Source organism: Rousettus aegyptiacus, unplaced genomic scaffold (genome assembly GCF_014176215.1).
Source record: "Rousettus aegyptiacus isolate mRouAeg1 unplaced genomic scaffold, mRouAeg1.p scaffold_m13_p_12, whole genome shotgun sequence".
NCBI lineage: Eukaryota > Metazoa > Chordata > Mammalia > Chiroptera > Pteropodidae > Rousettus > Rousettus aegyptiacus.
The window spans coordinates 9,252,763-9,273,733 of NW_023416287.1; the positions used below are offsets into that span (position 1 = coordinate 9,252,763).

Below are 20,971 nucleotides of genomic sequence, written 5' to 3' on the forward strand. Positions count from 1 at the left end.
TGGTCTGAAAAAGTAACAGTGGCCTGGGATTAAGAACTCTGGAGCCGAATTTCTTGGGTTCAAGTCCTAGGTCCACCACTTAGTTTTGTGACTTTGAGCCAGTTACACAACCTCTCAGTGACTTTGTCCCCGTATTTATAATCCTACTACTTACCTTGTAAGATTATTAGATTTAAATAAGTAACTACCTCCTGCCAGTAAATTTACTACGGCAAAGTCACTGAGCAACACAGCTGTTTTCTGCAGCTACTAGTTGGTTCTCTGCTGGCTCTTTGTCCACCCCTGTCTGCAGCCCCGTCCCCCTCCGGCCTCTTCTGTGGCTCAGGGGACAGTGGAAAACGGCGGTAGACAGCACCACCTTGAGTCGAATTTCTCTTCGTTCAGAAGAACCCCGTTTCTCCTTTCTTTCCCGTTCCCGGACCATTTCTGGGCAAACGCAGCTATTTTCACTTAAGCTCAAGTTAATGTCTCGGGGAGCTTCCTGGGCGCGTGGGCAGGTCGTGGCGCGTGGGCAGTTCACCGTGCGATATAGCTGCGGGCCGGGCTCCAGCCCGCGTGTGCAAAGGCAAGTGTGCCTAGAGGCAAGCGCGGGGCTTTCGGCAAAGGCGGTGGGTGTTTGCAGACCCAGGCGAGCCCTTGTGAAAGCAGATAAAAGAAAACATTTATTAACGTGTCATTACGAGGAGAGCGCCCGGCCCGGCCTCTCGCAAGCTCCGCGGAACACTTGGCTCCTTCCAGCTCAGAGAGAGAAGAAAAAGAAAGCGGAAAAGAGGCCAGGATTCTCTTCGTTCCCAGCCAAGTGGACCTGATCGATGATCCTCCTGACTTTATTGCGATAACTGATTTATTAGAGATGCTCCCCCTCGTTTGTGTGTTGCACGCACACACTCGCACGCACGGTTCTGGCTCGCGTCCCTCCCTCATTTCCAGCTCCTGGGCGAACCCCACAGCTGTTTTAACTCTCCGCCGACGGCGAGCAGGAGCGAGTGTGTCGGGTGAGTGTGCGTCTGTGTCCCGGCGAGGGTGCGCGCTCGGCGCCGGGAGCGCGGCCAGCCGGGTCCCGCGGCTTCGGGAGGCCGGGCGCTGCCCCGACCCCAGCTCTCCGCTGCTGCCCCGTCCGGACTTGGGGGCCCGGGCCGAGCGCAGAGAGCGGCAGGGCCAGGCCGCGCGTGCCTCCAGCCAGAGGTAAAGGGCTCGCGCGCGGGGGGCGCGGGGTTCCCCGCCCGTGCCGCCCGCGGCTCGGCGCTCCCCGCCCCGGCGCGCGCTCGCCTCCCCCGCGCGGGGGCCGGCAGGCAGACAGGCGGGCGGGGGGCCGGACCGCGCCGTGCCAAGGGGCTGGCTCCAGCAGCGCGGCTGGCCGGCTGGGGCGAGTGAGACTGGCCCAGGAGGGGCGCGGACCCGGACTTTGGCGAGGGCGGCGCGCCGGGGCGGGGGCTGGGGGCGGCGGCGGCGGAGGGGCGGGAGGAGGCGGAGGGCGGGGAGGAGGAGCAGCAGCAGCCGCCTCACTCGCCGGGGATGCAGCAGCCGCGGCGGCGGCAGCAGCGGCGGCGGCGCGGAGTCCCCTGTACCCCGCGGCCCGGTAGGGCTGCGGCAGTGGCGGCAGCGCCCGGCGCCGGGTGAGGCAGCCAGGGCCGTGCGCGCTGGTGAGTAGGGTGCCGGGGCCAGGTGGGTGGGGCGGGGGCTCCCTGGGGCCGGAGCCTGCCCCGGGGTGAGCGCGGCCGCGAGCACCGCCCAGGTGAGTCGGAGCCGGTCCCGACCGCCCGGCTCCGGCCCCAGCCCAGCGCGCGGAGGTTGGACACGGCGGGCGGGCGGGAGGCTCCAGCGCCAGCCAGACGCAGGGGAATGACCCGTTTGACCCCGCTGGCGGAGTGGGTACTCCCCACCGCGCCCCTGACTTGTGGACGCGCCGCGCGGAGTCCTGGAGAACCCAGGAAAGCGCGTCTGGACCCGCCGGTCACAGGGGGATGGCCTCCTTGACCCCTTTGAGTTTAGACCCAACAGACCGTCTAGAAGCCAGACCACGTGGGGCAGGACACAGGAAAGCGGTGGACGAGAGCTTCGGAGTGACTGGGAACTCGCAGATACTGAAAGGGCAAAACAATTAAAAAGGCAAACTTTATCCCAGGCTGGGTCAGAACCAGTTCGCAAAACCTCGCAGAGGGATGCTCCCCTCATGGGTCTCCTGAGGATTTCAGAAGTTTGGCAGCGATTTCTAAGAGTGCACTTTAAAAAGAAAATGTTCTTTGTAGTAGTTCATTCATTCATTCATTCTACTAACATTAATGGAGCACCTCGTGGTGCCGGGCCTGCAGCTAGATCGCACGGGAGACCCCAGAAGCTCCCAGTCCCCCTTGAGGGCAGCCTGGGAAAGAGATGGCGTCTTAGGGAGGAAACAATTAGGAGACTCCCACATATTCTAGTTTGGCACAGTGATCTCTGTCTGAAATTCCCTACCTGCCCAGAGACTGAAGGCCACTTAGTGCTGCACACAGTAGGTGCCTGCACACAGTGGGACAGTGCAGACCTTCCTGTTGACAAGTCCCCTTCCTCCTCTTCCCCTTTCTGAAAGTTCAGATTCATTCCCTGCCTCCCCCCACAGTCTTTCCTGCAGCTTGTTTTAATCACTTTTCCAGTTTAAAGTCAATATTTAATTAACCAAGTAATTACATTCAGCTTACGTTCGAATCTGGGTATTTGCACATCTGTGCATGTCGGGACACCCACCCTCTCCCCTCTCCATCTGTCCCCGGCCTCTCCCACAGTGCCGTCTCCCTCCCTGGGGCAGAGAAGGGAGGCTGCTCCTGAACAGGCAGGTTCTCTGGGGGGACGTGGAAGCAGGTAAGGTGGACTTCCCCTGGAGGACTTCTGGGGTCTCCCTGGAGCAGGAAGTTACTCTTATCTCACTCCGTAGTTCACGGCGAAGGGCATTTCTCACTGCGTCTCCGCTACCCATTACAGAACCACTGGAGGGTTGTAATTAAATTGAAGCCATTTGTTACATAGAGAAAGGGGGTGAGGAGGATGGGCTGAAGACCACTCACCTTGTAAGAGAGGTTCTCCCGGCTTTGCTTGTCCACGTCATGGAAAAGAAAAAGCTCATCAGAACAGCCTGTTCCGGTGTGTAATTTAGTGTCGTAATAAGCAGCTGAAAGAGCCGTGGTAGCGATCTTGGCCGATGGCACGTTGACATTTGCACATAAAGGATCTGCCTTCCTTGGGCCAAGTTTATGTACATAAGTACATGATATTGGTCTCACTGCTCAGCTGAGGGTCAGTGTGGGTTTGGGCTTTGGGCTTGGTGTATGTTTATTGGGGTTTTTTGTTTGAATTTATGGCTTTTTCTAAAACCCTAATAACATGTTAGGTTTTCAAACTTAAGAGTTGAATGATGATGAGTTGATTATAAAAAAGCTGGGCTTGAAGGAAGACAGCGTGGCTGAGTGTGAGGCTGTGTGTGTGTCCCCCACCCAACGGCTCTGTTCGGCTGCCACCCTGAGGACCTGGCTGATGTGCGATCGCACACCGTGAGACTTGAAGTGCGCCTTGTGTTTGGAGGATAATATTTCCCTCTTCCTTTTCCTGGATGTGTTCACTTTATCTGTTTGGACTTGCCTCGGGCGGCAGCTTCTGGTCTCCTGAGTTAGGCAAACAGGTAATATACCCTACTCTGTCAAGTCCGTTCTTAGACTTAGTCCGCTTAGAGAGAGACCAAGAGTCTGTCCTGCCGAAGAATGCCAGCATTTCTGAGCAGCTTGTGGTTGAAGGGCTTAGTCTAGATTTAAGGTGATAGATCACACTGATGTAGTGTCTTTTGGACCAAGCACTGTTCTAAGCCCTTCCGCACGACTCATTTAGTCCATACAAAAGCCTATGAGGTGGCTCCTTTGTTGTCAAAGATGAGGGAGCAAGCGCAGAGAGGATCGTGGCTGGTCCACAGCTGATCAGTGTTAGGGCAGGGAATTCGCGAGGCCCCAGGGCTCCAGAGTTCACTCTGCCCGGGTGCCCTCTCCTCCCTCTGCAACCTTGACCTTTTTTTCCAAGTGTAGAAGAAACACATGTACAGCAGAAGAAAATGCATTCAGACAAAACTCTGAAAGGCAGAAGCTCTTCAGTAATCCCACTTCTCTCCAGAAACCTCCACCATTTGGGGATGGGAGGCGGGTGGCGGGGCGGGGGGGGGGGGGGTTCCTGCCCTAGAGCAGATGTGCACTTGCCTCTCCCCGCGAGTGCATACACACAGTCCCCCGGTCAAGATGCAAAGGGAAATGTCACATGTGGCTGCCAGAAAAAAAAAAAGCCTTAAGGTCTGAAATGAAGCTTTGCTCCCACTGAAAGCACAAGGCAAGAGGGTGCGGGCATGCAGCCCTCTTGTGGTTGATGATGGAGTCGCATTGGCCTGTCCCTGAAGAGGTGAGGTGACCCTGGAGACCAGAGCACTTTATTTCGGGCCTGGGCCCTGTGCACCCAGTATAGACATGGAAGGTGGAGCCTCTCCATGCTGACCTGCGGGTGAGGGAGGCCTCACCTGGGCCTGCCTTCCACGAGCCTCCTTGTGTTGGGTCCTGGTGGGAAATCTGCAAAGCCCCTGATCCAGATTCAAGGCGCTATGTAATTGGAAGATCATTATAATTAATTGGCATCCTGATAAATGGCATGATTGCCTAATTGGGGCGGTTGCTAGGGAACTAGGCCTCACTTGGAAGCGAAAGGGGAAGAGGCGTTGGGCTGGCCGCAGTTGGGCAGTAGGGTCACGGACCCAGCAGTTCATGAGAAGGGAGAGCAGGCTTCGCCCACACCTGCTGCTGTTTACTGAGCAGCTGCTGTGTGCAAGTTGCAAATGGAATATCAGGGTTATTTTCCTAGAAATAGGCTGTAGAGTAATCAGAATTCTTGTAAGCAACAGAAAGAAAAAAAATCTGAACTAGCATAAGGAGAAAAGAAGGGGACTTCTTGGCTTACATAACTAAACAACGCTAAGGTAACTCTAGCTTCAGGCACAGCTCGAGTCAGGGCTCAGAATTTTTTAATGAAAGTCTGTTGTTCTCCACATCTGCTCTTCCTTCCACGGGGCTGGTTTCTCTCTCCAGCTCTGAGAAGTGGGCAGGCTCAGGCACCGCAATTAGGAGAACCAGACTGCCTGGCTGCCTGCCCGGCACTGTGATCTGGGGAGCATTACTTAACCTTTCTGTGCCCCAGTGTTCTCATCTGGCAAAGGATGAGCGTAGCACCTATCTCCTTGTTCGTGGTAAAAAACGAAATGAGCTTATCAATGTCAAGTGCTTAGCATCGCATCTGACACAGGCAAGCCCTCAGTAAACACTGGTGGTTATCGTGACTGAGGTGTGGAGCGGGCTGTTGCAGAGCTGTCCTCTCTGGTTTAAGGCCAGCAGGAAAGAGCAAGCCTCTTGTACTGCCCGCCCAAGCCCCCAGCGTCCATCTGATTGGACTGTTGTATTTCATTTGCTCCAAACCAATCACTGGCCAAGAGAATGAGCCCCCAACAGTGGGCTTGGGCCAGGCTTCCAGACCCACCCCTGGAGCTGGGGCCAGACCAACTGATACCAGTGAAAGGCAACCTGCTTCCTAGGGAGGCTAATCACCAATGCCTATGACAGGCAAGGGGACAGGGCACCCATCTGAGATACGGTGCTCAGCTGGAACTGTCACCATTTTGGTCGAGGTGAGGACCATGGAAACAGCTGCTGGGTGGGCAGCTTCTCCTTTCTCTCCACTGGGATGCCTGACTTTTCTGCCTTGGTGTCAGAAATGTGCAGGCTGGCCTCGATTCTGTGCTTTCTGGTAGTTGGGGGCAGTATTTGCCCAACCTTCCACCGTGAGAAAAATCTGAAGGTATTTGTTTAAAAAAATGCAAAGTCCAGACCCTATTGAATCGAGCTCCCAGGGAGGGCCCTGGATGCTGGGGCGTGAACTGCAGTGCCCCCAAATGTTCCACATCAGCGGGGAGGGCTGGGAAGGGGGGTGTGTGTCTTCCTGCCTGATGCATTGGCTGCCAGTAGGCACTGGAACGGCTCTAAATGAGCTCAAGGATGTAAAGGTGTTGGAGAAACGGTACAGAATAAGACGACATTCCTTTTCTTTGTCAGTGCGTGCATGTTTATTGAGCAGCTACTGTGCGCCAGGCACCATGTTAGGCACCGGGGTGAACAGGAGAGAACCCTGCTTTCATGGAACTTACATTTCAAAGTGGGGAAGCAAATAATACACCAGCGAACAACGCCACAAAGGAGGCTCTTTGGGAGAGTGACAAGTTCTATGTGAAAACAAAATACTGCTGTGTTGGGAAAGGAGTGCGTGATGAGGTAGAGGTGGGGGCCGAATTTTTGGCAAGTGGTCAGGGGAGGCCTGAGGTTGTGACCATTGAGCTGTGACCTAAGTGTTGAGAATGAGCTGGCCTTGGGAAGGTGTGGGGGAGGGGCATTCCAGGTAGAGGGGTGAGCCAGTGCAGAGGCCTGGAGGTGGAGAGGAGTGGCCCATCTGAGACACCTGTTCAAAACAAACAGAAGTCCAGTGGGTGAAGGGTAGCAAATTAGCAAGGAGGACAGTAAATGAGGTGTGCGGTGAGAAATGCCAGCTGCAAGAAACTGAGATTTTATTTCAAATGAAATGGAAAATCATCGGAGAGTTTTAAGCCAGGGATGACATGATTTGTGCTTTAAAAAGGTCTCAGTGGCTACACTGAGAGGGGGCTTTGCAAGTGGAACCCAGAACATGAGGATGGGGAGCTGATATTGACCTGGATGCTGGTGGTACTGATGGAGATGGAGTGGCATGGGTGGACCGGACGCAGAACTAGCCGAACTTGCTGGTGGATTGAATATTCACAATGAGGGAAAGAGCATGGTTCTCCACCACAGTGACTTTACCTCCCAGAGGACATTTAGCAACGTTTGGAGGCATTTATGGTTGTCACAACTGGGGAAGGAAGTGCTGCCGGCATCTAGTGGGTAGAGGCCAGGGATGCTGCTAAACACCCTAGCAGTATGGGACAGGCACCCCAGCAAATGTCCTAGTGCCAGGGAGTCAGAGATGACTCCCTGGTGTATGGTGAGTCCTAAATAGGGAAGACTGGGAGAGATGGTTGGGGGCGTAGGAGGAGGGTCCAGAATTTAGTTGTAGAAAGGTTAGGTTTGTGATGACACTCAACCTGGGTGTGTGATAGTCCAGTGGGTGCCAAATACACAAGTCTGGAGCTGGATGGGCCTGGCAACCTAAATTTGGGAGTCATCGGCTCATACATGTTATTTTGGGACTGGATACGATCCTCTGGGGAGAATGTATTTTATCCTTCCTCCCTCCCCAACCCCAACCTGTCATATGTCTATTTGATGAATATTTTTAGCACATCCCACGTGTGCACCTCTTTATGACGCTTCTGAGAAATTCCTGAAGGCTCAGGCTGAGCCTCCCCTTGTCCATCTCCTTATTGCTCAGTGATTAGCAGACTAAATTAAGTACGCATCACTCTGCAACACATGCCTCTGGGAAATCGCTTAAGGTCATGCAGGATCTTGGGCCTTGCGGGCAGCACGATGTCTCCTTGGTAGAACAGCTGTTGGCATAGTCTTCAGACCTTCTCCTCTAGCCCAGACTTTGTGGAATTCTTTCTAACCAGAGACTACCACTGTTTTGAGTTCTCCACGGTCTCTTAATATGATTCCAAAACACACGTCGCCAGGTGGCCCTGGCCTCTGACATCAAACTCCATCTTATAAAAGGCCTGGCCCACTGCTTTGCACACCTGGGCCCTGCTTGAAACTTAGATCAGTTCCATCCCAAACTCAAGAGTCGGCACAAGCAAGTCTCTTGTGTGTGAGTCAATGGGCAGGGCCATCCCCGGGGACCAGGAGCCTGTACCCAAGATGTGTTTGACCAGGTGGAAGCCAGATGTGTTAAGAATATTGCCAACAGTCTTTCTTATTAGCTTCCAGTCAGGGCCCCAGTGGGTGACTTGACCCACCTCAGTGGCCAGGAAAGGAGAGCTTTTGGAAAAGAAATTTTAAAAAGTTTAGGAGATGTTCACACTCTGATGAAAATCAGATCATCCAAAAGCTATGTTTCTGGCCTGCTCCGGAGATACTGTCTACAGACTTCTGAATGCAGGCCACTCGTCTGGACCTTTCAGAGAACAGGAAAGCCTACTAGGATTCTTAGTGGCTTGGGATGCTCATCGTTTGAGTGAATCAAGATGTAGTCACTGTAAGTAATAGAATTCTTGGCTGAGAGCAGCTTACGCAGTAGAGACGTTTAGTTCTCAGACAGCAAGAGTCTGAAGCAGGAGAGTCCAGGGGCCAGTTTGTCAGTACAATAATGTCCCTGAGGACCCAGGATCTTCCTGTTTTACTTCGGCCATGGTCTAAGGTGGCTGCCATAGCTCCAGACATCACATCCCAATGCAAAGTGGGCATAAAGAGCAGGATTCTTTGCTCTTTCTCTTTTAATCAGAGAGCAAAACCCTTCCAGGAACACTCCCACCCCAGCAGACTTTCTTTACGTCTGGTCGGCTCAGGACTGGATCTTGTACTCAACTCTAAACCAAACAGTGGCAAAGGGAAATGGGCTTTTCCTGTTTGAATTAGCTCAGCGGCTCCCAAACTTAGCAGATTAGACACTCTTCTTATAGCAAATACCTTTGTCAGGTTTACCTGAAACAAATTCATAGATAACGTAACCTATCTACACATATTTTTTTGACTGCTAAAACACCCTGACTGTAATTTAAAGGGAAATGGTTTGTAATTCAACCTATGTACTGCAGCCTATAAATGCTTAGGCACAGCTACAGCAGAAGACACAATGGAGCAGTCACAGGCTCCCACCAGTGTAGCATCGCATAAATCCGACCGCCCCGCGTGCAGTGGGATGTGGATGTGTGGTTTTGGCAGCCCCGGTACAAGCAGTGTTGGCATCAGTGATGGGATTTTCCAAAATAGTGAACAATTTACCAGAGTTTCCAGCAGTCGCGTTCCTGGAAAATTCAGGGTAGAGCAGAAGCATGCAGATCATCCTCAGTGTCCGTAAGTGACGTGGAGTTGATTTCTAAGGTCAGGCAGATGTACAAGCTTTGTCACCTACATAAGAAGGCCGTGCTGGAAATGGGGCGATTCTTCACTATGTGGAGAGTTGTAAATTACCCAGCACCCCCGCCAGATACCAGGAGGACCCCCCACCCCCTGCAGTCACTGTGACAACCAAAGATTCCTCCCAAATTCCTGAGAACACCCTCTGAGAACCATGGGCTTAGATTAATGCCGGTTCGTTGCCAGAACTGAGGAAGGTCCACCTTTTAAACAAAGTTGGAGTCCTGTCAACCCAGGAATAATCATCTGAATATTGGGGAGCCGTGAACCACAGCTGGACACACTGGACTCCTTATCCCCACTGATCATAGGTTCTCCACTCTGCCCTCGCCCCTCGCTTTCCCGATGGTCGGAGGCCGTAGCCAAGTCCATTTGCCCATTTATCTTCGCACTTGCCCTCTGTTCTTCTCGTTGTGGAACAATATTCCTCTGTTCTCAGCCTCTATCCAAAGCAGTTGAGTGAGAGCTGGCGAGAAAGGGACACGTGTGGGTTTTCCTCTCACTGGGCCCACTTCACTCACGTGTGTCCCCGGCCTGGAGCACGTAGGCAGTGGGGTTCGTCCCCGGCTACAATGCTTCGTGCACACCAAATGGCCACACTTCTAGGGACAATTTACTGCAACTCTGTTTATGACGATAATAAAGCCTGATATCATTGACTTTATTTGTCGTCCAGCGTTTAATCATCACAACAGCCCTTTAAAGCAGGGCCTATTATTTCGTAATTGAAGAAACTGAGGCACTAGGTGTAATGGCCCTGCTGGAACCGGCGGTCCTTAAGCTTGTTCGTCATTGTCCCATCAATGCTTAGCTTGGTGGGTATTCGAATCACTGATTGAATGAATGTTCCCTTCTCAGTGTTCATCTGATTAAAGCCATCGGCCCTAGGAGACCAAAAATCTTGTCTCATCACGGGAAACGGGCTCTAATCAGTGTCATTCAGGGTTCTTTGGCTGTGTTTCTGACATGCAACTCATCGCCCCCCAACTCCATGACCTGAAGCAACAACAATCTATTTCTGACAGTTCTGCGATTGCCAGGGGGTTCTTCTTCATGTGACATCCACCAGAAGGTCCAAAGTGGCTCCACTCAAATGGCCGGCCAACAGTGCTGGTCACAAGACGGGAGCTTTGTGGGCCGTTAGCTAAATGGCTCTGTTCTCTTCCACATGGCCTCTCCCCACAGCTGCTTGGGCTTCCTCACAGTGTGAGGGGCTCAGGGTAGCCTGACTTCCAATAATGAAATGAAAGCTGCCAGGCCTTCTTAAGGCTTCAGCTTAGGAAGTTCTGGGGACCTCAGAGCAGGAGTTGTTGGCAGCCCTTTCTGGAGGAGAGGTTTCAGTGGGACCAATGCACCCCTGATTTTTCCTTCTGTCCTTAACACTCCATTTGAAAGTTAAGGGTCCAGTGAGAGAGTCTGGTTGGCCAACTTTGGTCACATGATCACCTGTTGGTCACATGGCAGGAGCTGGTAGGGCATCTTGTCAGGGAAGAGAGAATCCTTGAAAGTAGGGTCAGAAGAAGGGGACCAGATGCTAGAAAGACAAAGACTTAGAAACCTCTGAAGAAGTGACTGCACTCAAGGATGAATAGTGAACATTTTGAAATGAGTGAATGGAGGATGGAAGCCCAAATCTGTGGAGCAGCTCTTCCAGGACAGGGGCTCCATAGCTCGGGCACTGCTGGAGGTCTGGGAGCCCTCTTCACTTGATGGGGCAAAGCCAGCTCCTAGAATCCCTGCCACGCCTCAGCATGCTCACCCCCAAAATGGAGGTGATTTGAGCTGACAGATGCAAGGGAGAACGTGCATGGTAATGAGGAAACCGCCAGCAATGTAAGTAAGTGCGCTCCCACCTCCCCAGACCCCGCCCCCCCATGGACGCAGGCAGCCCCTCTCAGTCCCTTCCCCCAGCCGCTGTACACCTGTACACCTGGCGCCACCCGGTGAGTCCTCCCCTGGCGAGGAGACCGCCCATCGGAGACACCGATCTGAGCTCGAAGAGCGCCTCTGACCCACGGCTTCCCTCCCACTTGATGGTCTATTTCCAGCTGCTAATTAGATCGCGCAGCATGCCAGGGTTGGAAACCGACCTGTCACTCCAAATTCTCTCGACTCGCATCTCTAAATTTAGCGGGTTATTTGGTAGAAGTAGCTTCTGACTCCCTCTCCCGCCCATGAGTACAAGCTTCTCAAATAATTGTAAGCGTCAGACCATTTCCAAGGTGAGCTAATGAGACGCTATCTGCTAATAGCAGGGGCATGACGGGCGAGGATGGTGCACATGGCGGTGGATTGGGCGGAAAGAAAGAAATAATTGGATTATTCATACCGGCTACTCAAAATCGCCTTTTATGTTTTTCTCAAAGGAAACTACAATCTCTGGAAACATAAATACTCGTTCTGTGGGGGGAAACAGTATTGAGAAAGTGTGGGGTTCAAAATGGGGAGGTGAGGTGTGACTGGAATGATCAGCCCTGGCGGATGCACTGAGAACCGGCCCACAGTTAGGCATGAATAATGACTCTGCAGGTCCAGCTTTATTGCTTTTGGCCAAAGGCCTTTTGCAGAAATAACTTTGTAACTTGCTGCCAGGGAGGCTTTTGTCCTCAGCTAAGACAAAAGAACAAAGAACAGACGTGGGAATTTCTGTATCTGATTCCCACTTCCCTTAAACACCCAGAAAGGGCAGTAGGTGTGGCCTACCTGGCAGGCATGGGCTGGGAAAGGTGAAGTCCGGCCTCACCTGTGCCAGGTTGCCGCTCCTGCTCCCTGCTTTTGCCATACTGGTCTTCTGTTCTTCAGATGGACCAAGCTCATTCTCGACCACAGGGCCTTTGCATTTGCTATTTCCTTTGCTTAGAAGGCATTTCGCCCACCTCTGGTCTTGGCTCAAACATCTCCTCCTAGATGCCTCCCCTGATTTACTGTCTATCCTGTCACCTGATAATTCCCTTCAAAGCTCTTAAAATCTGAAATTCATCTTAATTCATTAATTACCTGTCTCCCCCGCCAGACTGTCAGCCCCTCGAGGGCAGAGACCTGGCCTGCCTCGTGTCCACTGCTATTAACCAGCGTTCTGCACAGCACCTGGCACAGAAGATGCTCAGAAAAGATCAGAAAAGCTTAGAGGGGTTGCAAACGGGCCCCCAGCCATTCTCCAGAGGGGCTTTGTTTGGCCTGTTCAGTGTTTCAAATGTGTCAAATGTTTTTACTTTGGAAGCAGCGTCTCCAGCATGGCCCAGGCCCTGCCCCTCCCTGTGCCCCTAAATCCAGGCCACATCACCCACTTAATTCTCCCGCCTGGGCCTATCGGCATTTGAGTTTCCACTTTAGAGAAAAGCCAGTGCAGACAGGTGTCTCTCTCTAAAGGTGACCAGACAACATCCAGATGACTTGTGAACCCAGGCCTTGGGCCAGCCCGCCATGTTCCATCAACCCAGTCCATTGTGTGGATCAAAGGATGGCTCTGGGTGGGAACCAGAGGTCCTCGTTCTGGGGGGGTCCACGTACAGGCTATAAATGACGTCGAATCTCATCGAGCAGGGCATCTCCTTTTCTGTTCTCTTTAGAGCCCTCTGACATCAAGGGGGCCTGCTCCCCTGTGAGGAAAAGCTCAGTGCCCTCGGCAAACAAGAAAGAACCACAGAGTCACTGCGCCTTTGTTTCTTAGTGTTGCTATCCGTGTGTGGCAGTGGTTCTCACGTGGGGACCGTTTTGCCCACCGGGGGACATTTGGCAATGCCCGGAGACATTTCGATTGCCACAGTTGGTGTGGGTGCTACTTGCATCTAATGGGTAGAAGCCAGGGATGCTGCTAAATGTTCTACAGTGCACAGGGTGACCCACACAGCAAAGAATGACCTGGCCCCAAACGTCAGTGGTGCCCAAGATGAGAGACCCTGGTTATAAGGGAAGTGGTACGCATTCCCCATGGAGGGAGAGACCTTCCTCTGTAAATAAGTTCAGATTTATCTGCTACCAACAAGAGCACAGCGGACAAGCAGGACTTCTGAGACCTTGACATACAGATGGGGTACCTGGGGCAAGGGTCAGTGATGTCACACCTTTCAGAGCGGGCCGTTTGCTTCGTACCAGCTATGGGAAACTTCCCGGGAGCTGCCTGTAACGTTCCAGCTGTTGATTCTGCACCTGGCAGAGAAGCTGTATTGTCTCCGGCAGAGTCCTAGCACATTGGGAACTGTTGGCACCTCTCCTGCCCAGCTGCGCCTGGTTACTGCCCCAACCTGGCCCTGGGGCCATAGCCTAGCGCCCCTAGTTTAAGTCTCCTACAAGCCAGAGACCACCTGATGAGACTGGGGACAGCAGCCTTGCATCTTGGACAGCTTCCATGCCCACAGTGGCCCTGAGCTTGCAGAGCTGAGGGGTGGAACCCAAGGGCGTCATTTCTTGCACCAGCCTGGAAGGGCTGGGGGAAGTTAATGCTGGTTCCCGCAAATCAGATATTCACTTCTGTTTGGTTTTATTAGGTGGCTTCCTTTCTACTTAAAAACAAGAAAGGGGAAGTTGTGTTTGGTTTGAGTATATAAAAATGTTTTCCGTGCAAATATGATGGGGAAACTCATTCCCAGAAGGGAAGGGTGGCAGTTGCTGCCGCTGTCACGGTCACGTCCAGGGCCCTTCCCTGTGCCTCTTCTCCTCCCTTCAGAACCCTGGGCACCAGCCCCATTGATCGAACCCAGTGGGATCAGATGAGAAGGAGGAGTGAGGTTGGGGCTGCCTCCAGGCCACCCCAGGCTTCCCGAGGCTCGGGAATCTTTGAAATGGGCACGGGCACAAACTCAAGTTTGGCAGACGCAGACAGGCTGAAAGTGATGCCGATGGAGTTTCACTTCCTAGGAGGGGTGACGCGTGCAGGGGAGAGGCCCTCAGCCTCTCACCTCTGCTGGGCCAGGCTCCCGTGACTTGGCAGGGCCCGCTGTGTTTTCCAGGACGGCCACAGATACCCCACATCCTCAATTCCAGTGCGACCTGGACAATAACCCATTGAGAGGTGGGGTCCCTATCCCATCCTTGAGTCTAGCCAGGCTTGTGAATGTCAGAAGTGATGGTGGGGGACCCCTGAGGCTCGATGGGAAAGGGGAGGCAGCACTGCTTCGACCTCTGGGACACTTGCTTTTGGAGCCCTAAGCTGCTGTGTCAGAAATCGGACACCCCCCCTGAGGCCACCATTGATGCAAGGAAGCCCAGGCCATATGGAGAGGCCCCTCTAAGGTCCCAGTCAACTGCCAGCAGCAGCCACCAAGGGATTTAGGTCCCCAGTTCTAGAGTCTTTTCAGCTGTGGCCTCAGACATTACGGAGACCAGAACATTCCTGCTATGTCCTGTTTGGATTCCTGATCATGCGTCCCTGAGCATAAAAAAGAGGTAAATGTTATACAGAAATAGTAACTGGCGCGCTGGGCGTGTGTCATCCTCCTTCCATTCACTCACTCAGTCACTGAGCAACATCCAGACTCTCCCCCCCCACCCCCTCACCACCCGCACGCTGGTCTGAGCCCTGCCCGCGACAGTCATCTCGCTGCACCCACCCTCGCAGCCTGCGGCACAGCCTGTTCTCACCGGGGCAGGAGGATCCTGTTCAAACAAACATCCAGCCTCAGCACTCGGGCTGGAGCCCCGGTGCCCCTCTAACTCTAAACGTTAGCCAGCGCCACGTCCGCCGCCCTTGCCTGCTTTATGTTCCTCAAACACCCAGGCACGTTTCTACCCCAGGACATTTGCACTCGCTTTCCCCTGTGCCTGGAACACTGTTCTTTAAATGTCCCCCAGGCACATCCCTTTACCTCCTTCAGGGCTCCGCCCCAGGATCCTCTCCCAGAGAGGCCTTTACTGACCCCTCCCCCCCCGCCCCATTTAAAATCGCAGCCTTCGCTTCACCAGCACTTCCAACCTCCCTCTTCTGTGTCATCTCCTTAGGACTCACCACCTCATGCGCCTGCGATTTATTTGGTTATCTGACCCATGAGAGATTGTCATTTCTGGATCCCCAATACATAGAACAGGGCCTGTGCATTGCAGATGCTCAGTAAATATTTAACTCACTGGAAGAAGGAGGACCCAGGCCGTGCCAGGGGCTCTGGGATTAGAAACAGTCTCTACCCGTGTGGAGCTTCCAGTGGGAAAGATTCATTCATATTCTCTCTCTCTCTCTCTCTTTCTCTCTCTCTCTCTCTCTCTCGCTCTCGCTCGCGCGCGCGCACACACACACAGCTTAAAGGAATTGCGAGCCATGAAGAGTGCTCTGTGCTCTGAGAACAAAGCTGGGATCGAGGCCGGGGGTAACGGGAGCCCTGCTGCAGGCAGGGAGGCTCCCTGTCCACCCGTCAGACTCCCTCCACCCCAGACTTCGCGGCCATGTCCAGAGAATAATAGTCTCTCTTTCTTGGCAGGTGAGGAAACTGAGGCCAAAGTCGTGATTCCCACGCTCACAGTCCTTCCACTTTTCCTCACCACCTTTCTTTAATCAGTTGACAAATGAGAATGAGGGAAGTTTGCTTTCAATAAGGCCGAGAGTTGGGCATTAGCCCAGGCTGAGGACTGGCAGGCTGCGTTGTCAGGTCTCTCTATGCAGAGGGACAGCTAGGGGCTGGGGTTCCACCTAAGGCCACACTGCCTCCTGCTTGTTCTACCATTGGGGCTCATTAGGTTGTAAGTGACAGGGAAAGCAACTCGGGGTGACCTAAAGAAAAAAGAATATGATTCATATCCCTAAAGAGTCAAAGTTTTGAGAAAGTTGACCAAAAAAAAAAAAAAAATACAGCTCAAAGTAATTGAAGGTTGTAGAAGAACCTACTGATGCAAAGAAATGAATAAAGGACCCAGAGGTAAATCTTCCTCCTCCAGGTCTCAAATGTTGTCCAGACCCAGTACGTTCCATTCTGCAGCTGTTCTCACCTATGTGTTGGCTTCATTCCAACTCCACATGTGGCAAGACGGCCTCAGAGTCTTCCCTTGTCCTCATGCTAGAAAGGCGTGGAATGAGTTAGCCATTTAGAGTTAGCCTCTTCCTAATGAGTCAGGCCAACATGCCTGGATTACTCTGTTTGGCCAGTCCCTGAGGCAGGGAGATTGGAAGGCCCTGATCGGTTCAAGTATGGGTCTCTTGGTCTAGACTTTGAGCCTTGGAGCTGGGGCCTAATTTAAACCTTAGTGGCCAAGGATCAGGGAGAAGAGGATTCCCAGATGAAAACTGGGCACCGTTGTAGAAAGTAGAGTGAGAGAATGCTGGGTGGCTCGAACCCAACGAATAACACTAGCCAACATTTATTGGGTGATTACTGTATACAGCTCTGTTGTAAAGTTTTAACAGGTATTAAGCAGTTTCATCCTCACAACTCTTAACGGTGCTATTGTGCCACTTTACAGATTAAAATACCGAAGCCACAAGAGTTTAAGTTACTTGCCCAACAGCTAGTAAGGCGTGAGGCCAAGATTTGAACTCAAGCAATCTGGCTCCAGTTGCCATCCAGACCGCTCCTCCAGCCTGGTCCCTACTGCATTTTCTCCCTAGCATTTACCTGTCGATGTGCTTGCCTTTCTCCACTCTCTTTGTCAGCTTCATGAGAACAGAAATTTGTGTCTGGTTTTCTTCACTGGTCATGAACAGGACCTGGCATGTAGCAGATGCTCAGATATTTGAGCATGTGAATTATATGGCTTCTCAGTCACCCACTCACTTGACAATGCAAAACCTTGTGATGCTCAGCTTCCCAAGACATTGAATATATTGTTTCTAAACTTTCTTCAAGCTCTAGCTATATTTCATGGCCCCAGTCTAACAGTTTACCTATGGTTTACCAATACTTCCAATCAATTTCACCTTTAGCTGGAGTCTTTCAGCTCCCAGCTTTGGACATGTGGACTCCTTAGAATCTCAGCTCCATGAGGGCAGGGACTTTTTTTCCCCACTGTTTGAGCTACAGTGCCAAGAACTGTGCCTGGCACATAGTGGGCCTTCGAGAATTTCTCATTGCATGGATAGTAATGCGAGCTACAGGGTTCTTAAGCCCTTCTCTTTATGCCTTAATTTCCTTTCCAGATCCTGAGCTTTTGTCTTGAAACCTGATCTTACCCTCCTACCTCTGAAGGACGCTTTTCTTGTCCCCGTCCTGCTCTTGAGAGCTGTCTTGGTTCTCTTCCTCCAACTGGAATTCCAAGAACAGGCACAGAGAGCCACCAGATGGCCTGGACCTAGGTAGAGGAGACAGGGAGAGTCTGTGACCTTTAGGGAGCTCCTGTCCTTTCTTTGACAGCCCTGAAGAGGAAGAGACAAGGCTAGAAAAATCCTATGGCCAAGAAGGGCGACTCCAGGGAAGCATAAGGTTTAACAGACGTGTGTGTGTCATTCCCTGTCTAGACAACTTCTGGGCTTGTTAAGTTCGGGACCACACATTTCCACCACTCCTGCTTTGTCTGCCGTTCTCTCAAGCTGTTTCCCCTGCCTAAAACACCCTGTCCTACACCCCCTTCTTCAGGGTCTACCCAAATCCTGTGAGCTCTTCAGAACTTTGTTCCAGTTAAGCTTATCAAACTTTATAATGACTCCTCCAGGCAGCCCTCCCTGAATCCCTCCAGGCCAGCAGCTTCTCCCTCCTTTTTCCTGTTTGCAACACACTTAACCTCAGCCTCTTGTATCATTCATCGTTTTTCATGTGACCTTAGGAGTCAAAAGAGGGCTCTGGCATCAGAACGTCTGGGTGCAAGTCTCAGCTGTGCTGTCTGCTTGCTGTGTCGATAGCGCCCTCCAACAAAGGCATGAGCAGAGCATAAGAAAATGAGTAACACAGATCCCTGGGGCCGGGGAAGGCGGGGAGCGCGTGCTGGGACCTGGAGAGGGCCGCCCACGGGAGCTGTGGCCCTCAGTGAAGCAATAGAGGCATGTGGTCACTTCTCAGTAACAGGGCAGGAAGGGTACCTGGGAAGTACCCAAACTTCTGTCTCCTCCCACCCTTTCTTCCCCTGCTGCTATTCCTGAGCCAAACCCTACCAGGAGCCAGAGGGCACAGAACCCATCGATGTGGGTCAAGGGGATACTATTTAGCACGTGGTGTGACCTCCAGCAAGTTCTTGAACCTCTCTTTGCCTCAGCTTCCTCCTCTGCAGATGGGACATCCTAACTCATGATGATGTTATAAGGGTGACATGAGTTAACACAGGGAAAGTGTTTAGAACTGAGATAAGCACACTGTAAGTTTTAGTTATTCTTCATCACTATTTTTGTGTGTTCATTATGTTGATCTGGGTGCTTCCTGTTGCAAGTAACAGCCTCAGGCCAGCTTAGCTGACAAGGGACACTTGTTTGAGTTTTTGACCACAGAGTGCAAGGTGGTTCAGCCCAGTGTCACCAGCATCCTCTTTCAGGCTCCAATTGGTAGCCAGGATGGGCTCATGCCTTCTCAACACCCAGCAACCTACCCTACAACTCCCTTCCTTCTCATTGGCCAGGCCCGGGTCACATGTCTATCTCTGAGCCAATCACTGGAGCTGCAGAGATGGAATGTGCCCATTGGCTCCACCTGAGTCACATGTTCCACCCTACATTCAAATGGCGCATAATCAGAATAAGGGAGCAGCAGTGCCCCCTCCACAACTGGGGTACTGTTGCCAGGAGGGAAGAAATGATTTGGTAAGTCAGTAAATATTTTGAGTGTCTGCTATGTCTCAAGCACCGTTTTAGGTGTTGGGAATACAGATGTGAACAAAGCTGATAAAAATCCATGCCCGCAGGGAGCCGACGGTCCAGTTTGGGAAACCCACAAAGAAAGAAAGAAAAAATATCTAGTCAGAAGTGGTAAGTGCTACTGGGGAGGTAAGAGATTTCAATTTTAATCTCGAGAAGATGAGAAAGGGGTCAGGAAGAGATCCGGAGGAAGGCTTCAGCAAGAACAGCAAGTGCAAAGGCCACGGGGTGGCCTGTTTGAGGGTCAGTGTGGAGGCTATGTGGCTAGTGCCAAGTGGACAAGGGGAAAAGTGTAAGGTAATGAGGTTATAGAGGTATTAGAGCCAAATGTGTAGAGTCTTGTAAGCCCTTTGGAGGCTTTTGGAATTTATTTACATAAGATGGGAGCCTTTGAAGGCTTCTCAGGGCAAGAAGGCAGCCTTTTCTAATAGAATCCTTCTGGCTGCTCGATAGAAGGTCAGGGTAGAAGCAGGGAAGCCAGTTAGAAGACTTATAATCCAGGCAGGATTATCCTACCACCTAACGCTGTGCTTCACACATAGTAGGTGCTAACTAAACATTGGTAGAGTAAAGGAAGACAAAGTGGCCAGCTTCTTTGGACTCCCTTGGAAGGTCCCCCAGTCTGTTGCAGAGGCTCTGGCCCCAGCACACAAGGCATCTCTGCACACCTCAAAATTTCCTTTCTCCCCACCTTTCATGAAAGTTCTCCCATCTGGTCAGTGCCTCGTTCTGCTTCTGGCTGCTGCTCCCTCTGCCACCTCCTCAGCTGCTTGATCATTGCCAAACCCCTCTCAGCTATTCATGTTGGATTTGGGAATCCTCAGAGGAAAACAGCCTTCTGGGTCTTTCTGGACAGGCATGGGCAAGGCCCCAGGTGTTTCTCCGAAGTCATGGTGTATAGGGCCGGGAGTCATGGGTCACCCTGAGACCTGCTCCTCTCTGCAGATCTGTGATGTTTCTGACCACGTAGGACATTAGACGTTTCCAGAGTTGTCATCCTGGTCTGGGAGGAAGGTCTGTGAGAAGACACAGGACAAAGAAGGAGGAGGGTGGCTCCTTGCAATGTGCTGGTGGGATGAGATGTGTGACCGTGGGACGGACAGAACGTAGGTCACCTGCTGCCACATGGATTCACCAGATCCTCTCTCAGTTCAGCCACTTTGTATCTTTTACCAAGAAGGAAAAAAAAAATGGCACAGTCCCTTGTGTCATTTTTAATTGATTTCTTCGGCATCCGGAGAGAGGCTGGCCCAAGGCCAAGGGAAGTCGGAGCCGAGGGAATTCATCAAAAATCGACCTACCGATGACTTGATCTGATGAAATAATTAGCTCCTGTTATTCTCCAGTGTCTGGTTACAGAGCTTTGACTTCCACCCGGAGGAGCAGCATCCCGGCTGGCAGGTATAGCCGCCCAGGATGGGGTGGGGAGTGCTAAGAAGACCCGTGCAGGTGCCAGGAACAGAGTCCGGCTGACCGCGTGCCCCAGCTCCGCCCACCATCTGGCCCAGGGCTCCCAATCCAGGCTGCAACCCTCAGCTCCCCTGGCCCACCACATCACAGGCCCAGGTCCAACAAGGCACTGGAAGGGCACCTGGCTGCCTACTGCATCATTTGGCAAACAAGGAAACCGAGGCTGGGAAGCTCTTAGGAGCTTGCCTGGAAATCTGCGTCTAGGAGGTCCTGGTCGAGCAGGCTGGCTGGGGCTAGACTCGACTCGGTTTGAACCCCGACTCTGCCAGTGATTGAGCCATGTGATCATGACGAAGGGTTTTTAACTCTCTAGGCCTCGGGTACCTCATCCATAAAGTGGGTGTAATACTGATGGGCAGATATGCGGATTAAACGACTTGTGTATGAAATGCTTAGAGCAGGGACTGGAGCTTGGCAAGCTCGATGAGCATTTGCTGTTGTTACTTCCAGTGTAAGATCGTTGCTGGTTGTAGGGCGTTCCTTGGAGGTGCTCTGGATATTATTTTATCCCTCGACGTCTAGCGAAGGAACACGAACGTGCATTTTAGTGGGCTTGGTTGGTATGTCAGTTTGAGTGCAAAGTGCAAAGCATCCTGGTAGGTTTCTCAAGGGGATACATGGACCAATAATCTGGGGTAATTCACGGACCCATTAGATGGCCAGAACACGTTGCCTTTTCACCCCTCTGAAGCCTCCCCGTTAC

At 52.3% G+C, this 20,971-nt stretch overlaps 1 protein-coding gene across 3 annotated transcripts in view; it reads left to right on the top strand.

Moving 5' to 3' along the window:
- The first annotated feature begins 576 nt into the window (after positions 1-576).
- Positions 577-20,971, top strand: part of SULF2 (sulfatase 2) — a 104,376-nt gene continuing 83,981 nt past the window's right edge. The window contains exon 1 of one of the 3 annotated variants that reach the window (XM_016143704.2): positions 577-995. The gene's annotated coding sequence lies outside the window, so the exon portion shown is untranslated. Of the gene's footprint in view, positions 1,186-1,491; positions 1,644-20,971 lie in introns of those variants that run through there. The other 2 variants (XM_016143707.2, XM_016143703.2) reach the window with 2 other exon arrangements.